This window comes from Cavia porcellus, unplaced genomic scaffold (assembly GCF_034190915.1).
Source record: "Cavia porcellus strain 051 isolate PalLab524CR breed Dunkin Hartley unplaced genomic scaffold, mCavPor4.1 scaffold_2, whole genome shotgun sequence".
NCBI classification, from domain to species: domain Eukaryota; kingdom Metazoa; phylum Chordata; class Mammalia; order Rodentia; family Caviidae; genus Cavia; species Cavia porcellus.
In genome coordinates, this window is record NW_026947485.1 from 133819747 (window position 1) to 133845084 (window position 25338).

Consider the following 25338-nt stretch of genomic DNA (forward strand, 5'->3'; position numbering starts at 1 on the left):
ATAGGATTCCACTAAACCACTAAGTTACCTACCCTCGTCTTCAACTTGGGACCTTCCTGCCTCAGCCTCCCTGAGATTTAGATATGCATCATTATTCACTGACAATTTGAACAGAAGTTCTGTTTTGGTTGATGAGATCAATAAAGATGAACCTTATATCAAATTATTTGACTTATGTGTTATCTTTGTCCCTATGGTAGTAACTTGACTACACAGATTGACTTGGTAGACATCACTCTCAGAAAATTTGCTTTAGTAAATACTGTAATAATGACATACAGCGTTTAAGGCATCTAAGCACAGAAATTACATCATGCTGTTTATATTTAATTAATAGAAACCCTAGAATTCACATGAACACAGAATGTCTGTGAATTCAATAGTTTGTTTTTATTCATTAAATTCTAGTCTATGAATGCGATTGTTTTACTTGGATTACTCTGGGTGATGGAATGTTTGTTGGTTGGTGAGACAAGGTCTCTGCTGAGTGATCCCTGACTCACAGTGATTCTCCTGCTTCGGTCTTCCGAGGGCTGGAATTACAGTCTTAAACTAACACGCCTGGAAGATTTTTTTTCTTTTAACAATCCTTCTTTTTTTACAAACCACATAAATTTACAGGGAGAAAGAATTACACTGTAAGATTCAAATAAGACCTGATTCCTGCACCTCCAACCTGCTTGCTAGCAGAAGCACAATTCTCAGGGAGAGCTCAGCTTTCAGCAGGGGACTCAGCTCACTAGGAAGCTGTCGTCAGCAGGCACAAGATGTCAAAAGGAGATAAGACAAGACAAGGAATTTTTCAGGTCCTGGGACATCTGGGGGCGTCTGGGAGCATTTGGAGACAGTCTAAAATTTACACAGGACACTTTAAGAGCTTTGCCCACTGAGGTGCAAGACTGCCAGAAAACTTTGACCACAGATATTTCTTAAAATCTTCCCACCTAATGTTTTCTGTATCACTCCATTCCTATCATAGGGACTCATTTCTCTTTGATCCTGGCAGATGGCTTCGTCACTGTCTGTCACAATAAATTCCATGCCCTGTTGCCTTCACACAAGCCTAGTGGTCTCTACTGGTTCCCCCAAACCCTCTGTGTGTTATGCGTACTATGGTGTTATTTAGCAAAATAGAGTTTACTAGCTGTGCAACCTAAAAGAATAGATCTTAGGGCTCAGTTTATACTGTAAAGATTCTTCCTGTCTGTATGTGCTGGTCAGATGACTGTGGGTCCTCCCTTTTCCTGGGGGTGTGGAGGGAAATCATCTAGATTTATGTTGTTTTCCTTGTAGCCTATTTAACACTTGACCTCACAAAAGTATTCTGACATCTGTTGGATCCTGAATTGATCTTATACATCTCCCCTTCTGTTGGTAAGATAAGCGTCAGCAATTCCAATCTTAAACTGCACTAAACTATACCAGCTTAGTCATTATGGCAAAAAAAAAAAAATCTTATTATGTGGGTCATGTGCCTCTCCTGAATCGGTAAGCTTGGTTAGTCAAGTGAAATTTGTTTGCTAAGAGATCTCTGCTCCTGCTGAGGGTAGACATGAGATAGTTTTAGCTCTCACCAGATGAAAGAGAATGAGATGTAAGGAAAAGTGGATCCTAAAGCAAAATTTCCTCAAGGGCGCTATTTAGTAAAAATGGATATTACATAAGAAAAACTACTTTTTTTTAAAAAATGTAGATGTTTTTCTTCCTCTGGATGGTATTTGCCAAAAATTTTTTTTTCTTTTTTTGGGTGATTTTTCTTAATAATAACATTTTTCTTAATAATAACATTTTTCTTAAGTCCTCTATTTGCAAGCATTGTATACTTACATGTTTCTACGTTGTCGTCTGGTATTGCTAAGAGGGCTTGCAAGGAGGCAGATAATTTGATGGTTTTTATACTGTCATCCTTTTCCTTTCTCTTCTAGAGTTCTTTCCTCAGCTATCAGCAGTTTCTAAGTAGCTTACATGTTGATGAATTGATTCCCAGTAATCAAACTCTGAAGAGACTGATTTGTAAACCAGAGTCCAGCTGATTTATAGAGGAAGATCCATCTATTGTAATCTATAACTGGCACCAGCTGTCTTCTCAACATACTATTCTTCTGACACAGATATATATGGGAAGCCCAATTTGTTAGTGATAGATAGCTTTGGCCAACATTGACTCAGCCAGGGCAAAGAAAAGTGGGTATATTTAAGGAGCATCTCCTTTAAGCTGGGATGGAGCCTGAAGGAATTATGCTTCTCCTTGGGAAGGATACATTCCAGTGCTAATCAGTATCTGTCATTCAGATGCAGTATCTTTGTTCCTGATTAATTCCTGGTAGCCACTGATAAATTCCCTTTCTTTCTCTTTTTGGCCCTAATGAAGTTTTCTTCCCCTCTTTCCCCTGAACTGGTTCTAGGCAAAGTTAGGAAGTAGACACAATTTTATTAGTGTGCCTTGAGTATTTCCCACAGTCCTCTTAGTTATTAAAATTTTAAATTTTAATTTAAATTTTCATTAAAGAAAAGTACCCCAAAAGGAACCACATAAACATATAACTTGCCCAGTTATTAAGGGTAGAACACACCTGAGAGGTGCCTTCAACTCTTACTGCTTTCTCGTCATTCCCTATTCAAAGATGATCTGCTACTATGTGATCTTTTCCCTCTGGTCCTGAGTTTTGCATTTCAAGCTGACTATAAAGCAATTATCAGTGGGATGGCAACGATGTCAGGAATGCTAGTTTAACAGTGATATGTTCAAGGTCTTCAGGAGGAATCATGTCTATTACAAAATCGATTAGATTGTTACTCTACCTAAGGCATGGAATGATTTAGTTTTGCACTATGGGAGTTTAGGATGGATAGCTCACAGATACTCTGATGAGGATTAATAAAATTACTTTACATCTTGTATGCAGAGATATTGATGCCAAGAAAAGAAAAATTACACAAAGTATTTCATATCTGTAGAACAGGTTGCTAAGGAGATCTGGCTTTGGGGATAAGAAGGTGCAAGTTTGGGATATAATATGTTTATATAACTGGCAAGACATACAAGTGAAGGGTTCAGGTGAGTAAATGTAAATGTGGAATGAGTGGATTTTAAGTATTATCACCACAAAATGATAACTTTCACATAATATACCTGATCATTCTAGAATATCTATATGCTTCAGACTATAATGTTTTACATGATAATCTGTAAATTAACAATGCTAAGAAAAGCAAATCTGGGAATAGGCTATAAAAATAGGTCAAGATAGGAGATGCATTTGAGAGTTATGTGTGTGAAGAATTATAAGAATTAATAAACTGTCACTACAGTGGGGGAACAGACAGAGGGTTGATACCCTAGATTTCAGGTCTATATATAGAACACAGGATGCTTCAAACTTAAAGAGAAATAAAAATTTATTGATCAGTTTCTCTGTACCTTGAACAGTTCTAAGTGTCTTTAGTGTATTTGTTCACTGAATCTGCATTACAGAAAAGTAAATTAGAGAATAAAAAATACCCAGAATCTTAGAAATCAAGGAATGTCAGATTTTGTATTTCTGTTAACTGCTACAGACAAGTTAAGTGTACCAAGAATCATTATATTTAAGGTAATAACCTTATTAATATTAGATAGAATTTTAGAGAAATAGCAGAGAGCATTAAGAGGCACATACAATCAGTTTAGAATTAATTGAAATAGAGGGCAGAGCAAAGATGACAGATAGATAACAGCAGGCTACAGAGGCTACCTGAGATAGTCAACTTAGAATTCAACATAATAAAGAGTGGGGAGCTCCAAACAGAGGGAGATAATTCTCTCGTCCCAAGAAGAAACGAAGGTGAGAAGAACCAATCAAACATACAGTCCTGGTGCTATTATTGGAACAGCTAAAGGATCAGTGTTCCAGCCACAGCGGGCAACTTGCCAAGCCATCAGAAGTCCCACCACTTCAATTCACTGGAGGCGCAGTCACACTGAGGTTTGGGGTTGGCCAGCTGCATGGAGAGCTGAGCTGATGGGGAACCTGCATCAACTTGTGGTGAGTGATGGGAGTGGAGTCATTCCATAGAAAGAGGGGGGCTCCAGCGGACAATATTTTGGGACTGGGCAGGACTGGCAAGTACAAGGGGCAGCAGTGACTTCAGTCAGTTATTCCCTTCCCAAATGGGATTGGTGGAGTGAGCTAGGCCTAGGTCATGCAACATGGCTGAAATAGGTTATCTGAAATCAATTCCCTACAGCAGCACACACTAATGTAGTGAAGTCTTGGAAGGCTTCACTGACCTGGAGGGGAGGTGGCACATAGTAATACAGTGCAGGCTTCACCAGCTTGACTGATCCAAAGGGGAGGGGCCAGCATACACTGCCCCTGTCTGCAACTCACTGGCACACTGCAGTGGGAAGGGTCACCTAGCCAGTGTGCTTCAGAAGAATTGTAATCAACAAAGAAGGAAACTGGAGCCTCTTGGAAGAAACAAAAAAGATGGGAAGAGGAAGCAATAAGAAAAAGTCCCCAGGTCCTAGTCCTGAGAACACTGACCCAGGACAGGAAAATACAAAGGAGAATGAGAACAGCAAACATGGAATATCAGGCACGGCATGAGTGGACATAAAGAGATAAATTGGGACCTCATAGATGAGTTCTAAAGGTAAATATTTAACCAAGTAAAGCAAGATATACAAAGACTAATAAAAGAGATGCTAAGTACCCCTCAAGCACACATAGAGGGAAGAAGGGAGGAACTCAAACAAAGGAGAGAACTATTTGATGAAGAGTATAAAGAATATATAGAATACATGAAGCAGATTCCAAGAGATTACCAGGAAATTAAAAACTTTATGGAAAGATGGCAAATCTGCTTGAAAGAAACTAAGGATAGATTATCCAAACTGGAGGACAGGTTTAAAATGTGGGATTATGAAAGGAAAAACTTTTTAAAAATAACAAGGAAACAAGCAGTAACAATACAAAGGCTAGAAGATGACAAGAGGATCTATAACTTGAGAATAAAGAATGTGAATAAAGAAGCTGGGATACAAACAGTGGAACTACAAAGGTTATTCACAGAAATAATTAAGGAAAATGTCCCAAACATAGGAAAATGAAATGATATTCTGATATATGAGGCATACAGAACTCCAGCCACCTACAACCAAAACAGAGCTACACCTAGGCATATAATAATCAAGATCCCAGAAATTCAATATAAGAACAGAATATTAAAAGCTGTTAGAGACAGGAAACAAATCACCTATAAAGGAAGGCCCATCAGAATAATGGCAGACTTCTTGACACAAACCATCGTCAAGAAGAGCCTTGAGTGAAATATTCCAAGCCCTGAAAGAAAATAACCTCCAACACAGATTGATATACCCTGATAAAAACTGTCTCTAGAAATTAATGGAGAAACAAGATGCTTCCAAGGCAAAGAGGAACTTGGGAAATTTGCAACCACCAATCCAACTCTACAGAGAATACTGCAGGATACTCTAGAGAGAGAGAAAAGTACTAGGATTCCAGTAACAGTAGCAGAGAAGCTTCAATGAATGGAACAGAAAACAGAATGAAGAAGAGAGGCAGATAACTGATGGCAAAAAAAGAGCATAACAGAAATGAGGCAGAGAAGGTTAGTTATAATCTCTAATATAGATGGCCTTGATACACTAAGTTAAAAAAAAGAACCACACATTGAGTAGATTAGGGTCCACCGAGATGCTATTTATAGGAAGTATAATTAACATGAAAAAGAATATATGGACTGAAAATCAAAAATGAGAAAAAGATGCTCTATGTGACAGAGAACCAGAGAGTAATAGGGGCAACTAGAGTAATATTTGTGGATAGGTTGGAAAGACAGGCTTTAATAAGTAAAGGAATATAGTTAGAGATCAAGTCCAGGAGAGAGAAGATTTGGAACCACTTAGATAAATAGCAGTTTGTGCCCCCCATTTAAATCTAAGTGTCTTGATGAGATCCAAAAATGCACAGTGTACCCTGGGGAAGTGAAAGAGGAAGGAGAGTATTAAAAAAGATGGCAGAAGATATTGTTAATAGTGTATCAGGTTTTAAAACCCACATTACTCACACCACTCTGCTTAGATAGATGTTATTCTTTTTTTGATAGATTTTATTCTGTCCCAGTTTGTCTACTTGCATTAGATTTGAGGGCACAGACAGCTATCCCAGAAACTTCAGGATATAGCACAGTAATCATCTTTAATTTCCTATTAACTTAATCTGGAATCTTGCATGACTTATATTGATGTTAGTTAAATCTGGTTTGTTTGATTGCTGTTTGGTATTGACAGATTTTATTCAAAACTGATACGATCGATAGTATAAAGTCTGACAGTATAGGCAACTACACTGAAGATGACAAGACTCACTACGATACACATTCTGGTTTGATTACTGCTGGTTTTTGAAGTTTTATACTATATACAAAGTTGTGTTTTTATTAATACTGTTATGTACTGATATATTCAATTATACTATGACTGATGATATAGCCAATTCTATTGGAGATAACAAGAGACAACACAGGAACCATGATAGAACTCCTTGTACAACAGTCTTATATGTCTTTTTCATTTCATGTGTTTATAGAAATATGTTTTGTTTTGTCTTGCCTTGTTTTGTTTCTCCCTCTAATTTAGAAAGGATAGAAATACATGTTGAGACTCATGTATGTGTAGAATCTATAAAAAGTTTATGAGAACTGATCTTATGACACATGACGAAATGAACAAATACTTTGATGAAAAAGAGACACTGAAGTACCCAATGCTATTCCTGTAGTGTCATAATGTGTAACCCAGCAATAGTATCATTCTTTGTTCAGAGTGATATTAGCCTGCTTGTGTTTGTTCAATCTCAACATAATTGAAGATATGGATAACTGCATGTATGTTTAAGTGTATAGAATTGATAACCATATTTCTAAGTTTTTGTTGGATAGTTGAACAGAATTGGTTGAAAGTCTCACTGTTTGAATCCCCACTTTATATGCTCCACTTTAGTATCTTGAATAACTATTTGTAAGAAGACAATCTGTAATCATCAACCAGTGATTTCTTACTGTTTATTTTTTCTTTGAAAGTATGTATTATTTGTACCCATTTTGTTTTGTTTAGTCTTTCTTTACATAAAATTTTAAAAAAAGTCACTACAGTACCTACCCAGTGCTGACCCCGGAGTGTCATGATGTGAAATCCAGCCATACTATTATTGTTTGTTCAGAATGACTTTAGCCTGCTTTAGTTTGTTTAATCCCTACATAAATGAAGATATAAATAACTGCATGCATGTTTAAGTATATATGATTGACAACCATATTACTAAGCTTTTTTGGATACTTGAACAGAACTGTTTGCATTCTTGCTGTTTGAATTCCCACTTTTGTATCTTGAACAACTGTAAGAGGACCGTATGTAAACATTAACTAGTGATTTCTTACTGTTTATTTTTTCTCTGAATATATGTATTATTTCTATGCATTTTCCATTTTGTTTAGGCTTTCTTTAAATAAAATTTAAAAAGAATTAATTGAAATAAAAACTATGAGATTTTAACAATGAGTTTTATAAAGGAAGGGGAAATTGAAGGATTCCTTCCTCTTTAAAAGGCCAAATAATATTTCTCTCTTCTCTCTCTCTCTCTCTCTCTCTCTCTCTCTCTCTCTCTCTCTCTCTCTCTCTGTGTGTGTGTGTGATTCACTTTCATGACCCATTCATTGGTTAATAGACAAGTAAATGGTTTCTATATCACATATGATTAAAAGAAATTGGAAATTGCATATAGAAGAATATACTGCAGATCCATCAAGGAGGAAACTTGTACATGCATGGAGTCTTGAGTTTCCGGCTGTGTTCTTGGTTAGTGTTATGGGAAGACAGTGAGGGAGAAAGTGGAGGCAAAGTAATTTGGTGATCATTCATTGTACAAGCAATTGACAAAGGGCTTACATTGTAGCTGTCAGACCAACAGAAGTAGAGAGTACTGGGAATTAAACAAATGAAAAGGCTTACAGATAAAAGAAGAGGATGAACAGGGGTGGAGAAGCCAATGTCCAACCAATGTCCAATCCATTTTGCCCTGGGTACCATTATAGAACTCTAAACAATTGGCTGGTTTGGGTTTTTAATGGAACAGTTTTGGAAAACTGAGTATTTTCATTTCATTTCTGTCTGAGTGTGTGGTCTTTATTATTTCACTTGGAACAATTTGTCCTTTTCTATTCTCTTCCCATATTTTATTTTTTAAGTGTCCATTGACTATACATTTATTGATTTTGTCCTGTAGGAATTCTGCTTAGAGTGAATTTCAGCTTGGATGTTTTATACATAGCAAATTCTTTGCTATGCCAGCATGTATGTTTAAGTATATATGATTAACTGCTGGTTAATCATATGGTATGTATGTACCAGCAAATTCTTTGTGTTCAAAGTCTGCATAAATAGTCATACTTTTGGGTTCTCCATCATCTGTTGAATAGAAGTCTTCCATTAGTGTAGCATTTAAATTATTTTACGTTGAATTTTTCACGTTTTGTGAACAAGTAGATTAGTATTTATTTTTCAGGTAGACTAAGAGGATTATGCTCTTAGGAGTAAGGAATAAATAGTAAATTTATTATGTGCACAATGTATTTTTCCTGATGTCTCTCTCATGTTGAATATGGTAGACTATTTAAGGCTCTTCTTTTTCCTCTATGATAAAATTATACTAGTTTGAAAATATACAAAGGCCAGCTTTGATGTATAGTTAAATATATATTTGTGTGTTGCTGTCACCCTTAGTATCTGGCTGTTAAACATTGGTGCTTTTCATGTATTAAAAAGGATGTGTGCTAATAATAGAAAAGTGTGTTTCAAATGTCAGTGAAAGGAATTTTTTAATGTTTAATAAGTTATTCTTGCTTTTTTTCCTCTTTTGGCTTGGAAAGCAAATTCTGAGCCCAAGTTTCTATTTTAGTTTCTGAAAAGGGTGCTTTTGCCACTCCATTATATCACTGCTAGTGTTTGCTTGCTCTTAGAAATGTATCAAGTGTTCTCAACAGCAATTTAAAAACGTGTGTTTGACCATAAAGATGAGAAAATAAGAATCTTTAAGAAAGTAAAAATCCTTTAATGTATATCATAAATATATGTTCTGTGTCTTTTAGATTAATAGAAATATTTTTCTTAGGCAAGGCATATGATTTTTAAAAAGTTTTTCTGATATATATCAGAAACAAAACTAGCCTCTTTATCTCATTTTGAATAAATTTGTGGTGAATGCTTGAGGTTTGCAGCATGGCGTTATAGGAGATGTATAGACAGTAAAGTCATTAGTAGAATACACGAACATACCTATCATCTCACAGCTGTGTTTTAGTGGGTGAATGGCGCGACAGCTAACATCTACTTATTTAATAAAAATTCCTTAACAACACCATCATTAGCTATTCCTCACATGGCACATTAGTTTTCTAGACTTAGTCATCCTACATATCTACTGTTTTGTGTCCTTTGACAAACTACATTTTCCTCTTTATTCTTTCATTTCTTCCTGCCCCTCTGATTATGGAAACCACCGTTTCATCCGCCGTGTCTCACAACAGCAGCAAAAACAACAGTCCTGTATCTGTCTGTATTCCAATATTTTGTGATTGGAAGATCCTTGTACTAGTACAAATTACTAGATGGTTATGGTGGGCAGAAGGGCAAAGTGGGAACTCTTACCACTTCTTGCTTCTTCCTGAGCCTTAATTGCAACTCCCCTTCCTGTTTGCATGTGAAGAAAACTCCAATCATCTTCTCGCACATCACCAATGCCCGCCCTAAGCACCATCCCCACTCACAGGTTACATATGTCCCACAGCCCCCATATTCTGGTGGAAGGAGACGGCACAACTGCCATGAGTTGTGTGCTCCTTCCACATCCTCATTTCAGTAAAACTGTTCTTTTTGTACTTTTTCTTCTCTACTGTGTCAAAAACTCTAACATTAATAGTGCCTTGTGACTTGGACGGCAGAGTGTGCTAGTTACTAAAATTCCCTCCCGGTTGGAACTCCCCTGCCTAAGAACCACATTTTTTTCCCACTACCAATCCACATGCAACAACAACATTCCTCACTCATCACAGGTGAGCTACCATTTGGAGTTTTCTGTTTCTGTTCCTAAAATTCACAAGCTTTCATCAAAAAACCAACCCTGCCATCCCTGAACAGGGATATCAGTTTTTATACTCCTTAGGCCATACGTCCTGAGGCAAAACTGTTATTTTTATTCCCTGGGTCCCTGCCCCGCACTCTTCATTGATGGCTGAGGAGAATGGGTGGGACTTTCTGTGTCATACTTTCAAAACAGGTGATGATTTCTTTTGTTAAATGTGATCTGGGACAAGTTTCATGTTCCTGGGGTGGGGAGAGCTAACACTCTTACATCCTGAGGCAAAATTGTTCTTTTGGCTCACTTTAATTCGGTCATTGGGACCATTTCCTGTCCCTGCAAAAACACCTCTGGGATGCCTGGTTCATAACCTTGGTGCTCTTGGCCTCCAGAAGGTGATAAAAACCAAAAAGCTGGTCTTTTATTAATGCTTTTGTCACAATGGTGTCAAGCTGGCAGAAACCCTTCATTTTTAGGCCTTTTTCACTTTGAGGATGCATCTTTCTCTCAACTCTGTCTTGTATGATGGATCAAATACTTCTGACTCACTCTGCTCCACCAGGAACTCTCCCTTCCACCCCTCTGGACACTTTAGATGATTTGGCTCCTGTCTTTACATCTTTACTCCCCCTCCTCCATACTCTCAGGATCAAACTCTGCAGTCTTCTCAGCCAAAGGTTTCTGTACCCCCTGCACCATCCTCTCCCCATTCCTCACCCACAGCAGCCTCTAATCCTTCCCTTAATTTCTTTCCCCAGTCTCCAACTCCCCCCCCCCCCAGCTGTCTGTTCCTTCTGAGCATTCTTTGTTCCCTTCCCCTGTGCTGCCATTTTCTCCACCAGCTCACCATATGCGGTCTTGTGCATTCCAGCCTTCCGGTAGGCCACATGGTTGTCAGCAGCCATCTTGCTGCATCTTTTGTGGAGGACAACTGCCACTCTGTGGCCTTCCACCATGTGACAAGATGCCTCCATCTTGCTTCCATCTTGAGACAGGTCTCAGGGTCAAAAAAAGTCTATTTATTATAGCTCAAATTGCCCAAATATATTTGAGTGCACTCTAATGACTGACATGTTTGTCAGTCTATATATCTGTTGTCTGTTTATGCTGTACAGATTAATCTGTCCATGGTTATCCATTTTCCTGCTCTGTAAAGCTGTTTCTTTTTATTTGAGCTAAAAATTTTTTTTCCTCCTCTTTTAAATTTTCAGATCATTTAATCAAGGTTTATTTGAATTATAGATTTAAAAGCATGCTTACACCTAGGTTGCTAGCTGGTCAAAATGATGCTAGAATTGGTTAAATAAAATCCCTTGGGGTGAGGAGTCATTAGACAGGACTTCAATTGATGAATAAGGAAGTGGCCACATGATAAGTTTAACCAGATTTTGTTCATTGATCGGAGGCCCCAATAATCTCCATAGCCTTATGGGGGACAGCCTAACTAAAGTTCATATGACCAAGACAATTCATTATTGCTGATCTGATGGTATATTCATGCTTTCAAACATAAAATTGGGATTGTTTATGATTACAAGTGTTTTCTTTCAGATCCAGGCCTTTTTTTATGCTCCAGCCAGGAGATTCAGGTAGGACCAACATGAGGTCACCAGTCAAATGATAATTTTTAAACAAAAATTTATGTAATGTTTACATTATACTTAGAGATGCTTATATAGTGAGCAGTCCAAACAATGCCACAATTTTTTTCAGTGTTCAAATGTTAAAACACCCATAGTTAATAGAAAATAATAGTTCCATGTATTGTTCTAGGTTAAGTTTCCTGCCTCTACTGCACTGTACTGTTATTAATCTTCTGGATGTTCAACAACTAAAATTAAGAGATAATTATAAATTCCTTTTGGATTCCTTTTGCTGGGATCCACCAGATCTTTTCCAGAAAAAGGATATATGATGCATATTGGGGCCATAATTAACTGTATACAATAGGTGTTAAATGACACTGCAGTTGATTGCTCTCCTAAATAAAAAGGTAAAATTAATAAAACACGTCATCCTCCAAAAATCAGATGGCATTAGACATTCTAACAGCACAGAAGGTACTTATTAAATTGTAAAATCTAAATGTGTATATGACAAATGAATGACATGTCAGTTTCTAAAATTCCCTGGACCTTATCCTTATCCTCCTTATGGAAAGCCATTACTAAAGTCATAATCATAAATACCCTGTTGACTGTATTATTTGACTCCTGTGTACTTAACTGATTCTTTGCCTTTGTCTCCTTTAGACTTAAAGCTGTACAAAAATGCCTGCAGTCTACTGAGAGCAACTGGTTAAAAATTCTACAGAGTATTCCTGACTACCATTCGATAACTTCAGCCCACTTCAGCCTATCAGATTGGTCTCTGTGTGAAGTCTCTGTGTGAAGGCCTATTATCCTTCACAGCAGTTTGGGTTATAATAGGCAGCCTGACAGGGATAGGGCCTCAAAATAACCAGCACAGAAAACTAGATGTCTTGTGACTGTGGAGGAGACAAATATCTTCTACTGTGGGCCAGATCCCAAGACAAAAGGCTAAACTTGGCCCTCAAACCCTGCAGGGAGACCTTCTTAATATGGCTTTTCATGTTTTCAACAACAGAGATAAAAATCAAAAAAAATTGACAATCTGATCTTTTAGCAGTGACACTGGAGCACTGAGACAGGTAAACTGAGACAAGGTGGAGCTGCTTGAGCCCCTCCCAGACCATGCTTCAAGTGCAACAAAAAGTGACATTGGGCAAGAGAGTGCCCCAACCATGGCATTCTTCTTGGGCCTTGCCCCTATTGCAATCTCAAAGGCCATTGGTAGAGTGACTGTCATAGCTGCCAGAGAGTGGGTAAGCCATCCTTGAACTTCTGGCCCTCACAGGAGATCTCATCACCACCAGATTCATCACTGACTGATGTACTGGGACTTGCTGCTGAAGATTGATGGGGTTTGGGATCCATAGCCCTCCATAAAGTATCATTTCCAGAGCCCCAAGTCCCATTGGAAGTCTCAGGTAAGACATTCTCTGTACTTGTGGACATAGAGGCCATGTATAGTGTTCTTTCTGAGTTTTCAGGCCCTTGTATTAAGTCTTTAAGCTGTAGTGGGTGTTGATGGCCAACCTATTCAGTCTTTGCAGACAGGGCCTATTCCATGCAGATTCCAGACTCTCTTCATTACCCATAGCTTCCTAACAATTCCAACATGTCCCACACCCCTTTTTAGGTAGAGATCTTCTTCAAAAGCTTAACTTCTCCTTTACCTTCTCCCTCCCCACTGCTATAGTCCTCCAGACACCCTCACAGTGCACCAAAAAGCCATCCCCTCCCCTCCTTTCTTCTCTGGTTGATCCCATAGTTTGAGATACCTCCAATCCTACCTGTGCTATTCATGCCATGCCTATTTTAATTCATCTTAGGGATCCCTTAATTTTTTCTTTAATTACCCAGTATTTCATAGCTCCCAAACATTTACAGGGACTTAAACCTATAATCTTGCACCTTTTAGGCAATAGTTTTCTTGAAGCTACCCATTCCCCCATAATACTCCCATTCTCCTGGTACCCAAGCCTGATGGGTCTTATCAGTACATAGTGCAGGACCTTAGGGTAATCAGTAATGCTGCTACCCCAGCCAAACCCTTATACCATGCTTTCTCATATCCCTCCCTCTACCACTCACTTTACAGTCATAGATCTTAAAAATGCTTTTTTAACTGTGCGCCCGTACACCCTAATTGTCAGGATTGTCATAATTGTGTTTATGTAGACTGACCCGGACACTCTGAGGTCTCAACAACTGTCATCTCTATAGTCATCTCTATAGTAGAACTTTTCCTCAGGGACACATACCACCCCCTTCCTTTTCTATCCATCAATTTTGCAGATACAACCCCTGTCAGGACTGACAGGTAGATTTTACACACATGCCCTGCTCAAAATGCTTAAATATCTTCTCACCTTTGTTTGTACTTTTTTGGGATAGATAAAAGCATTTCCCACAACAAGGGATACTGCTGATATACTTACTAAAGTCCTGTTACATGAAATCATCCCAAGGACTACAACTAAAATGGAGTGACCCTTATCTGGTCTTCTTCAGAACTTCAACAGTGGTCAAGGTTACCGACTGCCATCTTGGTTCCATGTCACTCAAGCTAAGTGGTGCCCTCCTAACCCTATCTCCCCTGACTCTACACATCATGAGAGGTCATCTCATCTCCTATCTCCATCTCACCAAGACCCCACAGCCATAATTTTCAGGCTAGGTCATGTTTTGTTATCCTATTTGGTTCCTGATCCCTTACATTCCATCAGTTAATTTTTTCACTATAACTATCTTAGTTTTCTCTACCCTCAGCTATTTAGTAAAACACGAGACTCCCCGTAGGTTCAAGATTTCATGTCACTTATAGTGACACAGTCACGTCCTTCCCATTCCTACTCTATAATTTCCCAAATATGATTCAATCATCAGGCCTTATATTTCTCATGCTTCTTATTCTTTCCAGCTCAACTTCTGGACCAAAGATGAGCTCTACTTATGTACGCTTTTAACATTTACCCTTTCGGATGGGGGAATAATTACCTCTCGAGCTCCATCCCTCCCAACTCTATGCTTATTTTTCAGATTCTTTCTCACTGTGGCCCTGATGGAATGATACATTTAAATCAAGGGCACTTTTCCTTCTACCTTTCCTGGGTACTTTAATTATGATAGTGATTTGCCTCCTCATAGTACCTTGTATTTTTATTTCTGCAATATAGGATGCAACCCTTCACCAATGATTAATTCCTTGTCCTGGCGGAAACACCTAGTACCAGCTTCTACAAGGTCATCAACCTTTATCCTGTCAACCTTCCTGAACCCCAATTGGGTGTCCCCTTTCAGCAGTATGTAGTAAGAGAGAGACTTCACCCTTTTCCTAACAATACAAAGAAGGGAATGAATGGTTCTTGCCCATAATTACTTTATAGTTATGGCAGTGATCTAATGTGGTGGAAGATCAAAGTGGGAATGCCTGCCACTTCCTACTCCTTCCTCAGCCTTAATTGCAACTCTCCTTCCTGTTTGCACATGAAGAAAACTCCAAACAACTTCTCACGCATCATCAATGCCCGCCCTAAGCACCACCCCCACTCAAAGGTTATTTATGTCCCATAGCCCCATATTCTGGTTGAAGGAGCCAATGCAACCTCCATGGATTTGTGCTCTTTCCCACATCCTCATCTCAATAAACCTGTTCTTTTTTTTACTTTTGCTTCTCTATCATGCCAAAAACTCTAACAGTGATACCATGTAATTTTTTTCCTGCATTTGGCTTATTTCACTTCCCAAATTCCCTCAAGGTCCATCCATGCTGTGACAAATGAGAGAATTCCTATCCTTTTAAGCACTGAATAATATTCCTTTGTGTGTGTGTGTGTGTGTGTGTGTGTGTGTGTGTGTGTGTGTGCATGTGTGTGCAGGAATATTACTTTTTCCTCGTGTGTTGCTATTTATTTGAGTTGTTTACATATTTTAGCTATTGTGAATAATACTGCAGTGACTTGGGTGTGGAGACATCTGTGGGAGGCAAAGGCTTCCTCTAATTTGGGTACATACTCACAGGGAGAATGCTGATTTATAGAGCAGTTCTATTATTAATTTTTTAAAAACACTTTTCCATAATGGTTGTACCAATATATATTTCAAATCTACATTCAATAAGTTATACATTTACTCTTCAAGCTTTTCTATTATTTTTACCTTATTAACAATATTTTGCACTTCAAAAGAAATCACCAACAAAGTGAAAAGAAAACCCACAGAATGGGAAAGAATTTTAGCCAACAACCCCTCAGACGAAGGACTTACATCCAGAACATATAAAAGAAATGAAAAACATCAAGCCCCCCAAATTCAAAGACCATCTCCAAAAATGTGCATCTGAGATGCACACACAATTCTCAGATGAAGAAATACAAATGACAAATAAATACATGAAGAAATGTTCACCATCATAGGTCATTCGAGAAATGCAAATTAAAACAGCACCAAAATTCCATCTCAATCTGGAAAGAATGGCTGCCATCAAGAAATCAACTGATAACAAATATTAGCGGGGCTGTAGGGAAAAAGGAACACTTCTCTACTGTTGGGTGGGACTGTAGACTGGTGCAGCCACTATAGAAATCAGAGTGGAGATTCCCCCAAAATCTAGGATTGGAAGTTCCATTCAATCTTGCTATTCTCCTCCTGAGTATTTTCCCAGAAAAACTGAAAAGGTTATGTACACAGAAATATATGTGCATCCATGTTTATAGCTGCATGAATTTGTAATAGCTAAATCTTGGAAACAACCAAAATGCCCATCAACCACAGATTGAATGAAAAAGATGTGGTATTTTTGTACAATGGAATATTAGTTGGCTATAAAAAGGATGATCTTGAAGCTTTTAATGGTAAAGGGAGGCAACTTGAGACTCCCCTCATAAGCAGAATAAATCAGACTCACATTTGTAAATATCTTATTGTCTCTCTAGGACAAAAAAAGAATAATAATAAACTGATAATAGCCTTCTTTAGAGGTATAAGATATCTCATAATGATTCTAATTCACATTTTTGTTTTGATGTTTTGTGATGTTGAATACCTTTTCATGTACCTAATGGTCATTTTTATGTCATCTTTGAAGAAATGTATGTTTAGATTCTTCATTTATTTTTAATTATGTTCTTTTGTTTTTTTAACCATTGAATTGTAACAGTTCTTTACACATTTTAGATAGTAAGCTCTTTCAGACATGCGGTGCACGGTTATTTTTTTTTTCAATTTGTAGAATCATCTTTAATTTTGTTGATTCTTTTTTCTCTGAAGATGATTTTTTGGTTTGATATAGTTACATTTAACTTTACTGTTTGTTTTTGTATCTGGATCTTTCACTATGTTATATAAAAAAATCATCATTATAAAGATCTGTATGAACCAGGGATATAGCTCAGCAGTACAGCACCTGCCTGGCAAGTCACAAAAAAATAATGTCCATGTAAAAATGTTTTCTTCTGTGTTCTTTTCTTGGTGTTTTATAGTATCAGGCATTAGGATTTTTTAAAAAATTCATTTTTAGTTGTTTTTTCTTTATTTTTTGCATATAAGGTAAGGTAAGAATCTAATTTCATATTTTTGCATGTGGAAACCCAGTTTTCCTGGTACCGGTTCGTTGAAGACTGTCTGTTACTGTGTGCGTCCTCTTGCTGACCTGTTGAAAATTAGTTCCCATGTATGTATGTGTTTACTTTTAGGCTCTATGTTGAGTTCTGTTAGTCTATGTTTCTGCTTTTGTGATAACAACAATCCGTTTTGGTTACTACTGTTGTGCAGCATAAAGTCAAGAAATGTGAAATCTGCAGCTTTGTTAGTGCAGTGGTGCTTTGGATTTTTAATTTTTTTGTGGTTCCACATGAATTTTAGGTTTGTTTTCACTACTTTTGTTAAGAATACAATTGAGGTTTCCCTAGGAATGACATTAAATCTCTATTTTAGCTTGGCTAATGTGATCATTTTACTATTAACTTTTTCCATCTTCAATATGAATATAATTTCATTTATTTGTGTCTTCCTCAATTTCTTTTATTAATATTTTTTAGTTTACAGTGTGTAAAGTTTTTCACTTTATTGGTTACATTTATTTGTACTTTTTTTTTTGCAAGGCTGTGCATTGAACCCAAGGCCTTGTATGTGCTTTACTGTTACGTTCCCAATCCTGTTTTATTCTGATCTTATTGTGAATGAAATTATTATTTTGATTTCTTTTATAGCTAGTTCATTATTTGTGTACAGGCATTTTAGCAATTTTTGTAAGTTTATTTTGTATCTTTTAATCTTCATTAGTTTTAAAATTATTTTTAAGTGTGTGAGTGGAAAGTTCCAGATTTTCTAAATATGGGAGCATGTCATCTGCAAATAAAGATAATCTTACCTCTTGGGTGGCTTTCTTTTATTTTTGTTTCCTGATTGCTTTTACTAGTACTGGAAGGACTGCACTGAATAGAAGTTGGAAGACTGGGCATCTCTGATGTGTTTGGATCTTGGTGGAAAAGCTCAAATGGTTATGACATTGCTTGTGGTTTTTCCTAAATGGTCTTTATTATATAGAAGAACTCTCCCTTTATACCTTAACTGCTAAGTTTTTTAAGTCAAGAAAAGATTCTGAACTGTGTCAAATGCTTGTTCTGCATTGACTGAGATGGTTGTGTCATTTTATCTTTTATTCTGTTATATCACATATTGATTGATTAGCATTGTTAACTCAGTTTTGCATGCTAGGAAAAAATACCACGTTGTCCTGATGTATAATCTTTATGATGAATTGTTGCATGTGCTATGCTAATATTTTATTCAGGATTTTGGCATTAATGTTTATCAGTGATAATGGCCGGTAGCTTTCTTTTCTTGTGGTGTCTTTATCTGGGGTAAGTATCTAGATAATACTGGTTCCATTAAAAGTGCTTGGAAATGACTCTTCTAGTTCTGATTTTTGGGAAAGTTTTCTTTTGAGTGTTTGGTGGAATTCAATCAAGAAGACATCTCGTCATGGATTTTTCTTTGTTGGAGAGTTTTTTTTTTTTTTTTAAAAATAAGACTAGATCCCCGTTGTTGATTCTGGGAATTCAGGTAGTGCTTCCCATGCAGGTTTGTTGTTGTTGTTTTGTTTTTGATAACAGGGATTTAGGGATTGAACTCATGACTTTGCATCTGCCGGGCAGGAACCTACACCACTGAGCTAAATCCCTGGCACCGCTGGAAGGTTTTAATTACTACTTATTGCAGTTTGCCTCTGGATGTGTCCCCAAAGCCTCGTGTAGTCACAGGTGGGGTTTATTGGAAGTGGTTGGATTTAGGCGTGTGATGCTGGGATTAAGGGTGATTACCAAAGTAGTCCACTGATTGATTTAGCACAGTTCTGGGTGTGGCTGATGGGAAGGCCCACCCTGAGTGTGAGTGGGAAGGCCCACTCAGAAGGTGGGTAGCCTGAAAGGGACAAAAGGGAGATATAAGATGCTGCTGCTTTCTAACTTGGCTGTTTTGCTGTCTCCTACCTCTTTGCCATGGATTATTTCTCCACTGTGATACTCCTTTGCCATGTCACCCTTCCTTGGAACCAACTGACTGTGGACTGAAACCTCTACAAATTGTGAGCTGAAGCAAATGTACTCCTTTAAATTTGGGTTTTGGATATTTTGGCTCAGCAATGAGAAAAGTAACTAAGATACTATTTTAGTCTCTTTCTTGTTATTCATCTGTTTAAACTTTCTGTATCTTCCTGATTTAGTTTTTGTAGAGTGCATTTTTGTAAAAATTCATTTATTTTCTCTAGCTCATCTAATTTATAGCAATTATGGATAATATCACTTTATGATCCTTTATTTCTGAGACAACTGTTATAGTCTTTCTACTTTAATTATTGATTTTATATATTTGAAGCTACAGAGATGTCAATTTTGCTTATTTTTTTAAAAAAATTCTTAGTGTTACTGATTTTTTTACTGTCCATTTGGTTCGTTTCTGTTATGGTATTTATTTTTTGTTTTTATTAACTTTGAGAGCTTAGTTTGTTCTTTTTCTAATTATTTAGACATAAATTTTCTCTATTTATTTGGGAATGTGTGTGTGTGTGTGTGTGTGTGTGTGTGTGTGTGTGAGAGAGAGAGAGAGAAAGAGAGACAAGGTCTCATTATGTAGTCTAGTCTGGCCTGAAACCTGCTGTGTGACCCAGACTAGCCTCAATCTTGTGAGCTTCCTGCCTCAGTTTCCCATATGCTGAAATTACAGGTTTCTCTGTTTAAAATGCTCAAATTTGTCATCAGTTTTGTCTTAGAATTACTTTTTATTTATTGCAAAAGGTTTGACATGCTATACTTCCATTTTTGTTTAGATTTCTTCCTTGACCTATTTGTTCAAGATGATGCTTAATTTCTGTATCTTTTGGTAAATTTTCCAAGATTCCTCCTGTTCCTGATTTTTAGTTTTATACTACTGCAAGTGACCCTAGATATGATTTCAATCTTGAGTTTGTTAAGAATTGTCTTTTGGTCTTACATATAGTATTTCCTCAGGCTATTTCATATGTACATTCCATAAGAATGGAAAGTATGATATTGTTGAATGAAATTTCTATGGTATATCTATTAGTGTCATTTGATCTAAACTGAAATTCTAGACCAGTATTTGTTGATTTTTCTGTCTGGTTTGTCCACTCTTCAAAGCGGGATATTGAAGCCTCCTATTATTATATTGCTACCCATTTCTTCCTTTGTGCCAATTAATGTATGCTTCGTATATTTGGAAACACATACCAAGATTTAGGAAATACATATTTATAATTGTATGTCTTATGTATGGATTGACTCCTTTTCCAATAAGTAATGACATCTTCTAATTTAATTGACAGAAATGTACCCATCTACTTTCTTTTGGTTTCTATTTCATAGAGTATTTTCTTCAGTTTCTTCTGTTTCAGTCTATTTGTGTCTGTCTTAGTTACTTTTTACTCATTGGTGAGACAAAATACCTGATGCCCAAAGTTGGGAAAGGAAAGGTTTCTTACAGTATTTGGAGGTTTCTTACAGTATTTGGAGGTTTCAGTCTACTCAGTTGGCTCCAAGGCAGGGTGGCATGGCGGGGCTGCAGTTCACAGCGGCTGCAAACAGCAAGGTGGAAGCCAGCAAGAGAGACACGCTTTCTTCCAGCCATTACATTGTATGCTGGCTCCGCCCCTATGTGGGTGTAGCACTGACGTCATCAATACAAGTGCTAGACAATTAACCAATCACAAATGTATAATGCAAATGCATGAGTTCTGGGGGCCACAGACATAAACCATGACAGTGTCCCTAAAGCAAAAATGAGTTTCTTAGAGGCAACATACAGCTAGATCTTCCTTGTGTATCTATCTGTTTTAGTTTCTTTTCTTTGATTGCTAAGACAAAATACCCAATGCCCAAAATTAAGGAAGGAAAGATTTATTTAACTCACAGTTTGTAAGGTTTCATTCCATAATCAGTTGGTTCCAAGACAGGGTGGCATGGCAACATTTCAAGACTGAAGAAGACAGCAAAAGCAACAAGAACAAAATGGGGGAACACGTCTCTTTTTGTCTCTTCTATTGTAAGTGGGACACCACCCTCCCTCCAATTCCAGGGCAGATGTAGCACTCATACCATCTCCTTGCCCTCCTCTTGCACAGGCTCAGCATGTTTACAGAATGAGGACCCTGGACCCCTGCTGAATCATTTAGTTAATCTTTTAAACTTCTCAATTTGACATAAGGAACTACATCCTAGAGCTGGTAAGGGCATGTCTTCTACACTGCAGGATATAGAACTGCTGAGTTACTTAGTTAAGTTTCTAGACTCTCAATTTGACAGTGTATCCACCATTAAAGTATCTTGTCAGTTTCTCTCTATATTTTCATGGAAAATTTCAAACCATCTGTTGTTGATGGTTAAAGACGTATTTCTTTAGAGCTTTCTCTTGAAGATTCCTATTAAATGTAGCCAAGAAACTTATTGAATGTGCTCCAAAAAATATCCATTGCTGATTCTGAAGCATTGCATTCATGAAATATATTGCAATTCGGAATTTGGAGACATCTTTGTAAATAAAAATTTTAAGTTTTTAATAGTTCTATTTTTAAATTTGCTATACTGGTGGTTGAACCCAGTGCCTCACACATGCAAATCATGTGCTGTACCACTGAACTACACCCTAAGTTATGATAGTTTTTGAGTTTTACAGTTGCCCTGATAATTTTAATTTATACAATTAAATGATCTATTAATTAATATAAAACATTTTCCTCATAGTACTAACATTTATATGTGTATTACTTTTTTGGAATCTATTATTTAAGACTATTTTAATATTTATATGGTCTTTATATTTTTTAAAGGACCACAGTCATTGGAAAAAGTCAATTTCCATAGACAGCATATAAGGTAAATTGCTATAACAAAGGAAGCTAAATGTAAACCCAAGCCAATCAATATTTGTTTTTCTCTCATGTAAGAGAACAGAGGTTGGCAAAGCATTTGGGGGTGGAGTGAGGGGTAAATATCTTAGATCTGGGACAGTTTTCAAGGTTTGTGATCCTTTCATTTATTTACTCCATCACTTTGTCAGAATGTTTCTTTTCTTTCTTTCTTTCTTTTTTTTTTTTTTTTTTTTGGTCAGAATGTTTCCATCGTCTACACTGCAAGGTTATTTCACAAGGGCTGTGTCTGCATGGAGGCTAAAGAGGGAAAGAGGGAGATGAGAATTTCTTAAAGGAATTTAATCTAGAAATTAAAGCCATCATTTTTGCCCATTTCCCAGGTGCCTAAACTTTGTCTTACAACTATGTCTTGTGACAAGGGAAGTCAGAAAATATAGTGCCTTCCTTACTGATCGTGATCTGCTCTGATTTAAAGAATTTCTATTTTTAAAAATAGAAGGGAAAGACAGAAACTGTTGAGTATCTGATAGTCTTTTCTAAAACACTCAGGTCAGTTAATAATTAGAAGTCTTGAAGAAATGAGGCATTAAAAATCAGAGTGTAAGTAGAGAATTTTATAAACTATGAAGTCTCAGTTCACCATGAGGACTATAATACAATTTACTACACCTTTTATTGTTAAGCTATATGTAAATTAGAGGAATTCAAGAAACAATATGAACAGGTAAAGATTTTTTCCTTGACTTGTGTGGATAACAGCAATGCTGAGAGGTAGAGTAGATAATGTTATATTCTGTGGTTCTGCAGTGCATACATCCATAATCCTGTTCTTTTTCTTCCCTTGGCCAGTGTGCTGAGCTGTGCTTCCAATCTACTTGAATTCTAGCAAGCAGAAAGAATTTTAAGTCTTGTTGAATTCCATGTAAAAGAAAGTGACAACTCTGACAGTTTAAGCTTTGAAATTCAGTAAGAATTTCCCTATAAAGTAATACCTGCAGTTAAAACAGTTTATCACTTTACGTAAAGGAGCCAAGCTCAAGCTATAATGAATTTTAAAAGCATTTCCCTTAAGCTAGTGAATAAAAAAGAGCACATAGATAAAAACATAAATATAATTCAGCAGCATGCACCTTTGACTGTGTTCTTTATTTTGTAATTGTGCCATTCCCACTTTATTTGCTTTTGCTTTAGCTACTAGAAATGTCCAAGGCTTATGTGACTTTGAATACATTTATCACACTGACAAAATGTAGTGCAGTTTTGCATTTATTCTTGTGACCTTTTAGGTTTGTTCACACAATAGTTCCTTCTTCCCTTAATTCCTTCCTACCTTCTAGACACGTCATGCTTCCTTACTTTTATTTTATTTTGTATTAATGGTAATATGATTAATAAAACTTCCAAATATTACAATTTAGAATTACATGCTTCTCTCCTGCAACTGAAGACAGGGGGAAAGATGGTAGCTACTGTCTTATTTATTCTCCTATTTTGTGTACCATGTCTTGAAGTTTGGGGTAAAGACCTCTTCTTTGCACACCTAACAGACAGTTTCCTTTTCATAGTGAAGACAGAGGATGGCAAATGCTCAGATTAGAATTCCTAAGCAGTATTTCAAGCAGACTGAGCACAAGACTCACTGCTACCTATCTGATCTCCTTTATTTCAAAATGCACATCCCATTTAATTATAGGAGTAGACAGCCTTGCACAGCTTACAGACAGAGAAAGATAACTTGATTACACTTTATAATTTTCTTAACTTGACAAGTGTTGGCAAAAGCAATACATTAATCTCACTGTCTAGGGCATCAGGTGTCATAGTGATAATGGGTTTTGGGACCATTATTTCCTTTGATGACAGTCTGTCACATGCTGTTCTGTGCTTTTAGACTAGTACTCCGAAGAGATGAGAGAAGGTTGCAAGGAGGTGAGAAGTATATGAATCAGTTCCTGTGGTGTCCTGAGGCTCAGAAGAAAATGACTTGAAACAATTCCAGCTCTCACTTTTTTCATTCAATCAATTCCCAGCTGAGCTGTGACAGAAGGCAGATGATAAGAAAAGGAAGGAGAGCAATAAAGTGAAGCCGATTTATAAGAGAAGCAAAAGTTTCCCAGGCACAAGTAAAGTGAAAAACGAAACCGAAACCAAGACAAGAAAACAAACAAAAAACCAAAACAGCAAAACGAAACAAAAACTGGACGCAGACTTTGCTTGGAGGAGAGAAGCATTTTTGTGACATTTTTAAATAGTGGAAACACTCGCAGTGACAGCGGTTAAGGAGCTGGAACAGGTATGTAGGGAATAGTGAACAGGGCCTCTCTGTATTAGGCAGAATTTCTGTCTTTGTCAGTGAAAAACTGCCTTGGTGAGTTGAATATGGACATCAAAGAAACTTCCCTAATTGCCGCGTGAACTTTACATCCCCATTAAAACAGCCGTGTGCAGGGGCTGGGGATTTAGCTCAGTGGCATAAGCGCCTGCCTTGCAAGCAGGCAGTCCTGACTTCGACACTCGTGTTAGTTCAGAAAAACTAAGAACACAGCTTGGTTTCATTCAATTTGGAATCCTACCGTGACTTTTGGTAATGACTCTGGGTCCGCAGGTCATGTTGTGCAAGCCTGACTCCACGCGTTTTGACAGGAAAGGGTGCAGGGCTGCAGAAGCCTGAGCTGGAGCACCGCTGGACACAGGCTCTCTCCTTCGGAAGCCAATGCAAACTCCTAACTGCCAAAGAAAAGCCCAGCGAGTTTGCACAGAGCTGTGCCTCAGTAAATGGCCGGTTAGCATTGCTGTCACGCTCTATGGTTTACGTGAGGAAATCTGATTAGGTAAATATCAAGTACCTTTTCATAGAACTTTGGGATAATGGGTTACATGTCAAAGCTTCAAAATACTAATACAACAATTAAAAGGAACATAAGAGCCCCAGCAATATTTGGAGGCTATTTTTACAATGGGCTGTTGTGAGAAAGTGGATTTGCAATTCTCTTTGACATTTTTTTGAACATTCTCCCCCCCCCCCCCGTAGTTTTTTGTTTAAAAAAAAAAACAGAAAAAACAGTAGAAGTTATACAGAATTTCAAAAAAAAGTAAGAAATCATCACTAGTTAATATATTACATTTGTTATTTTAGAAGTAGTGCAAGTTACAAAATCAAAGCATAAAAAATGATCAATCAAAGAATGACAGTGTAAAAAATAAATAATAATAACAAAAAGCTGAAGGG

The 25338-nt window shown here is 37.1% G+C and overlaps 1 long non-coding RNA gene across 1 annotated transcript in view; it reads right to left on the minus strand.

Annotated features, from left to right (window-relative positions):
• Positions 1-24820, minus strand: part of LOC134472911 (uncharacterized) — a 30013-nt gene extending 5193 nt beyond the window's left edge. The window contains exons 1-2 of the long non-coding RNA XR_010042941.1: positions 24683-24820; positions 21152-21217 (exon numbers count right to left, since the gene is read on the minus strand). This is a non-coding gene — a long non-coding RNA (uncharacterized LOC134472911). The remainder of the gene's footprint in view (positions 1-21151; positions 21218-24682) is intronic.
• Between the last annotated feature and the right edge of the window lie 518 nt (positions 24821-25338).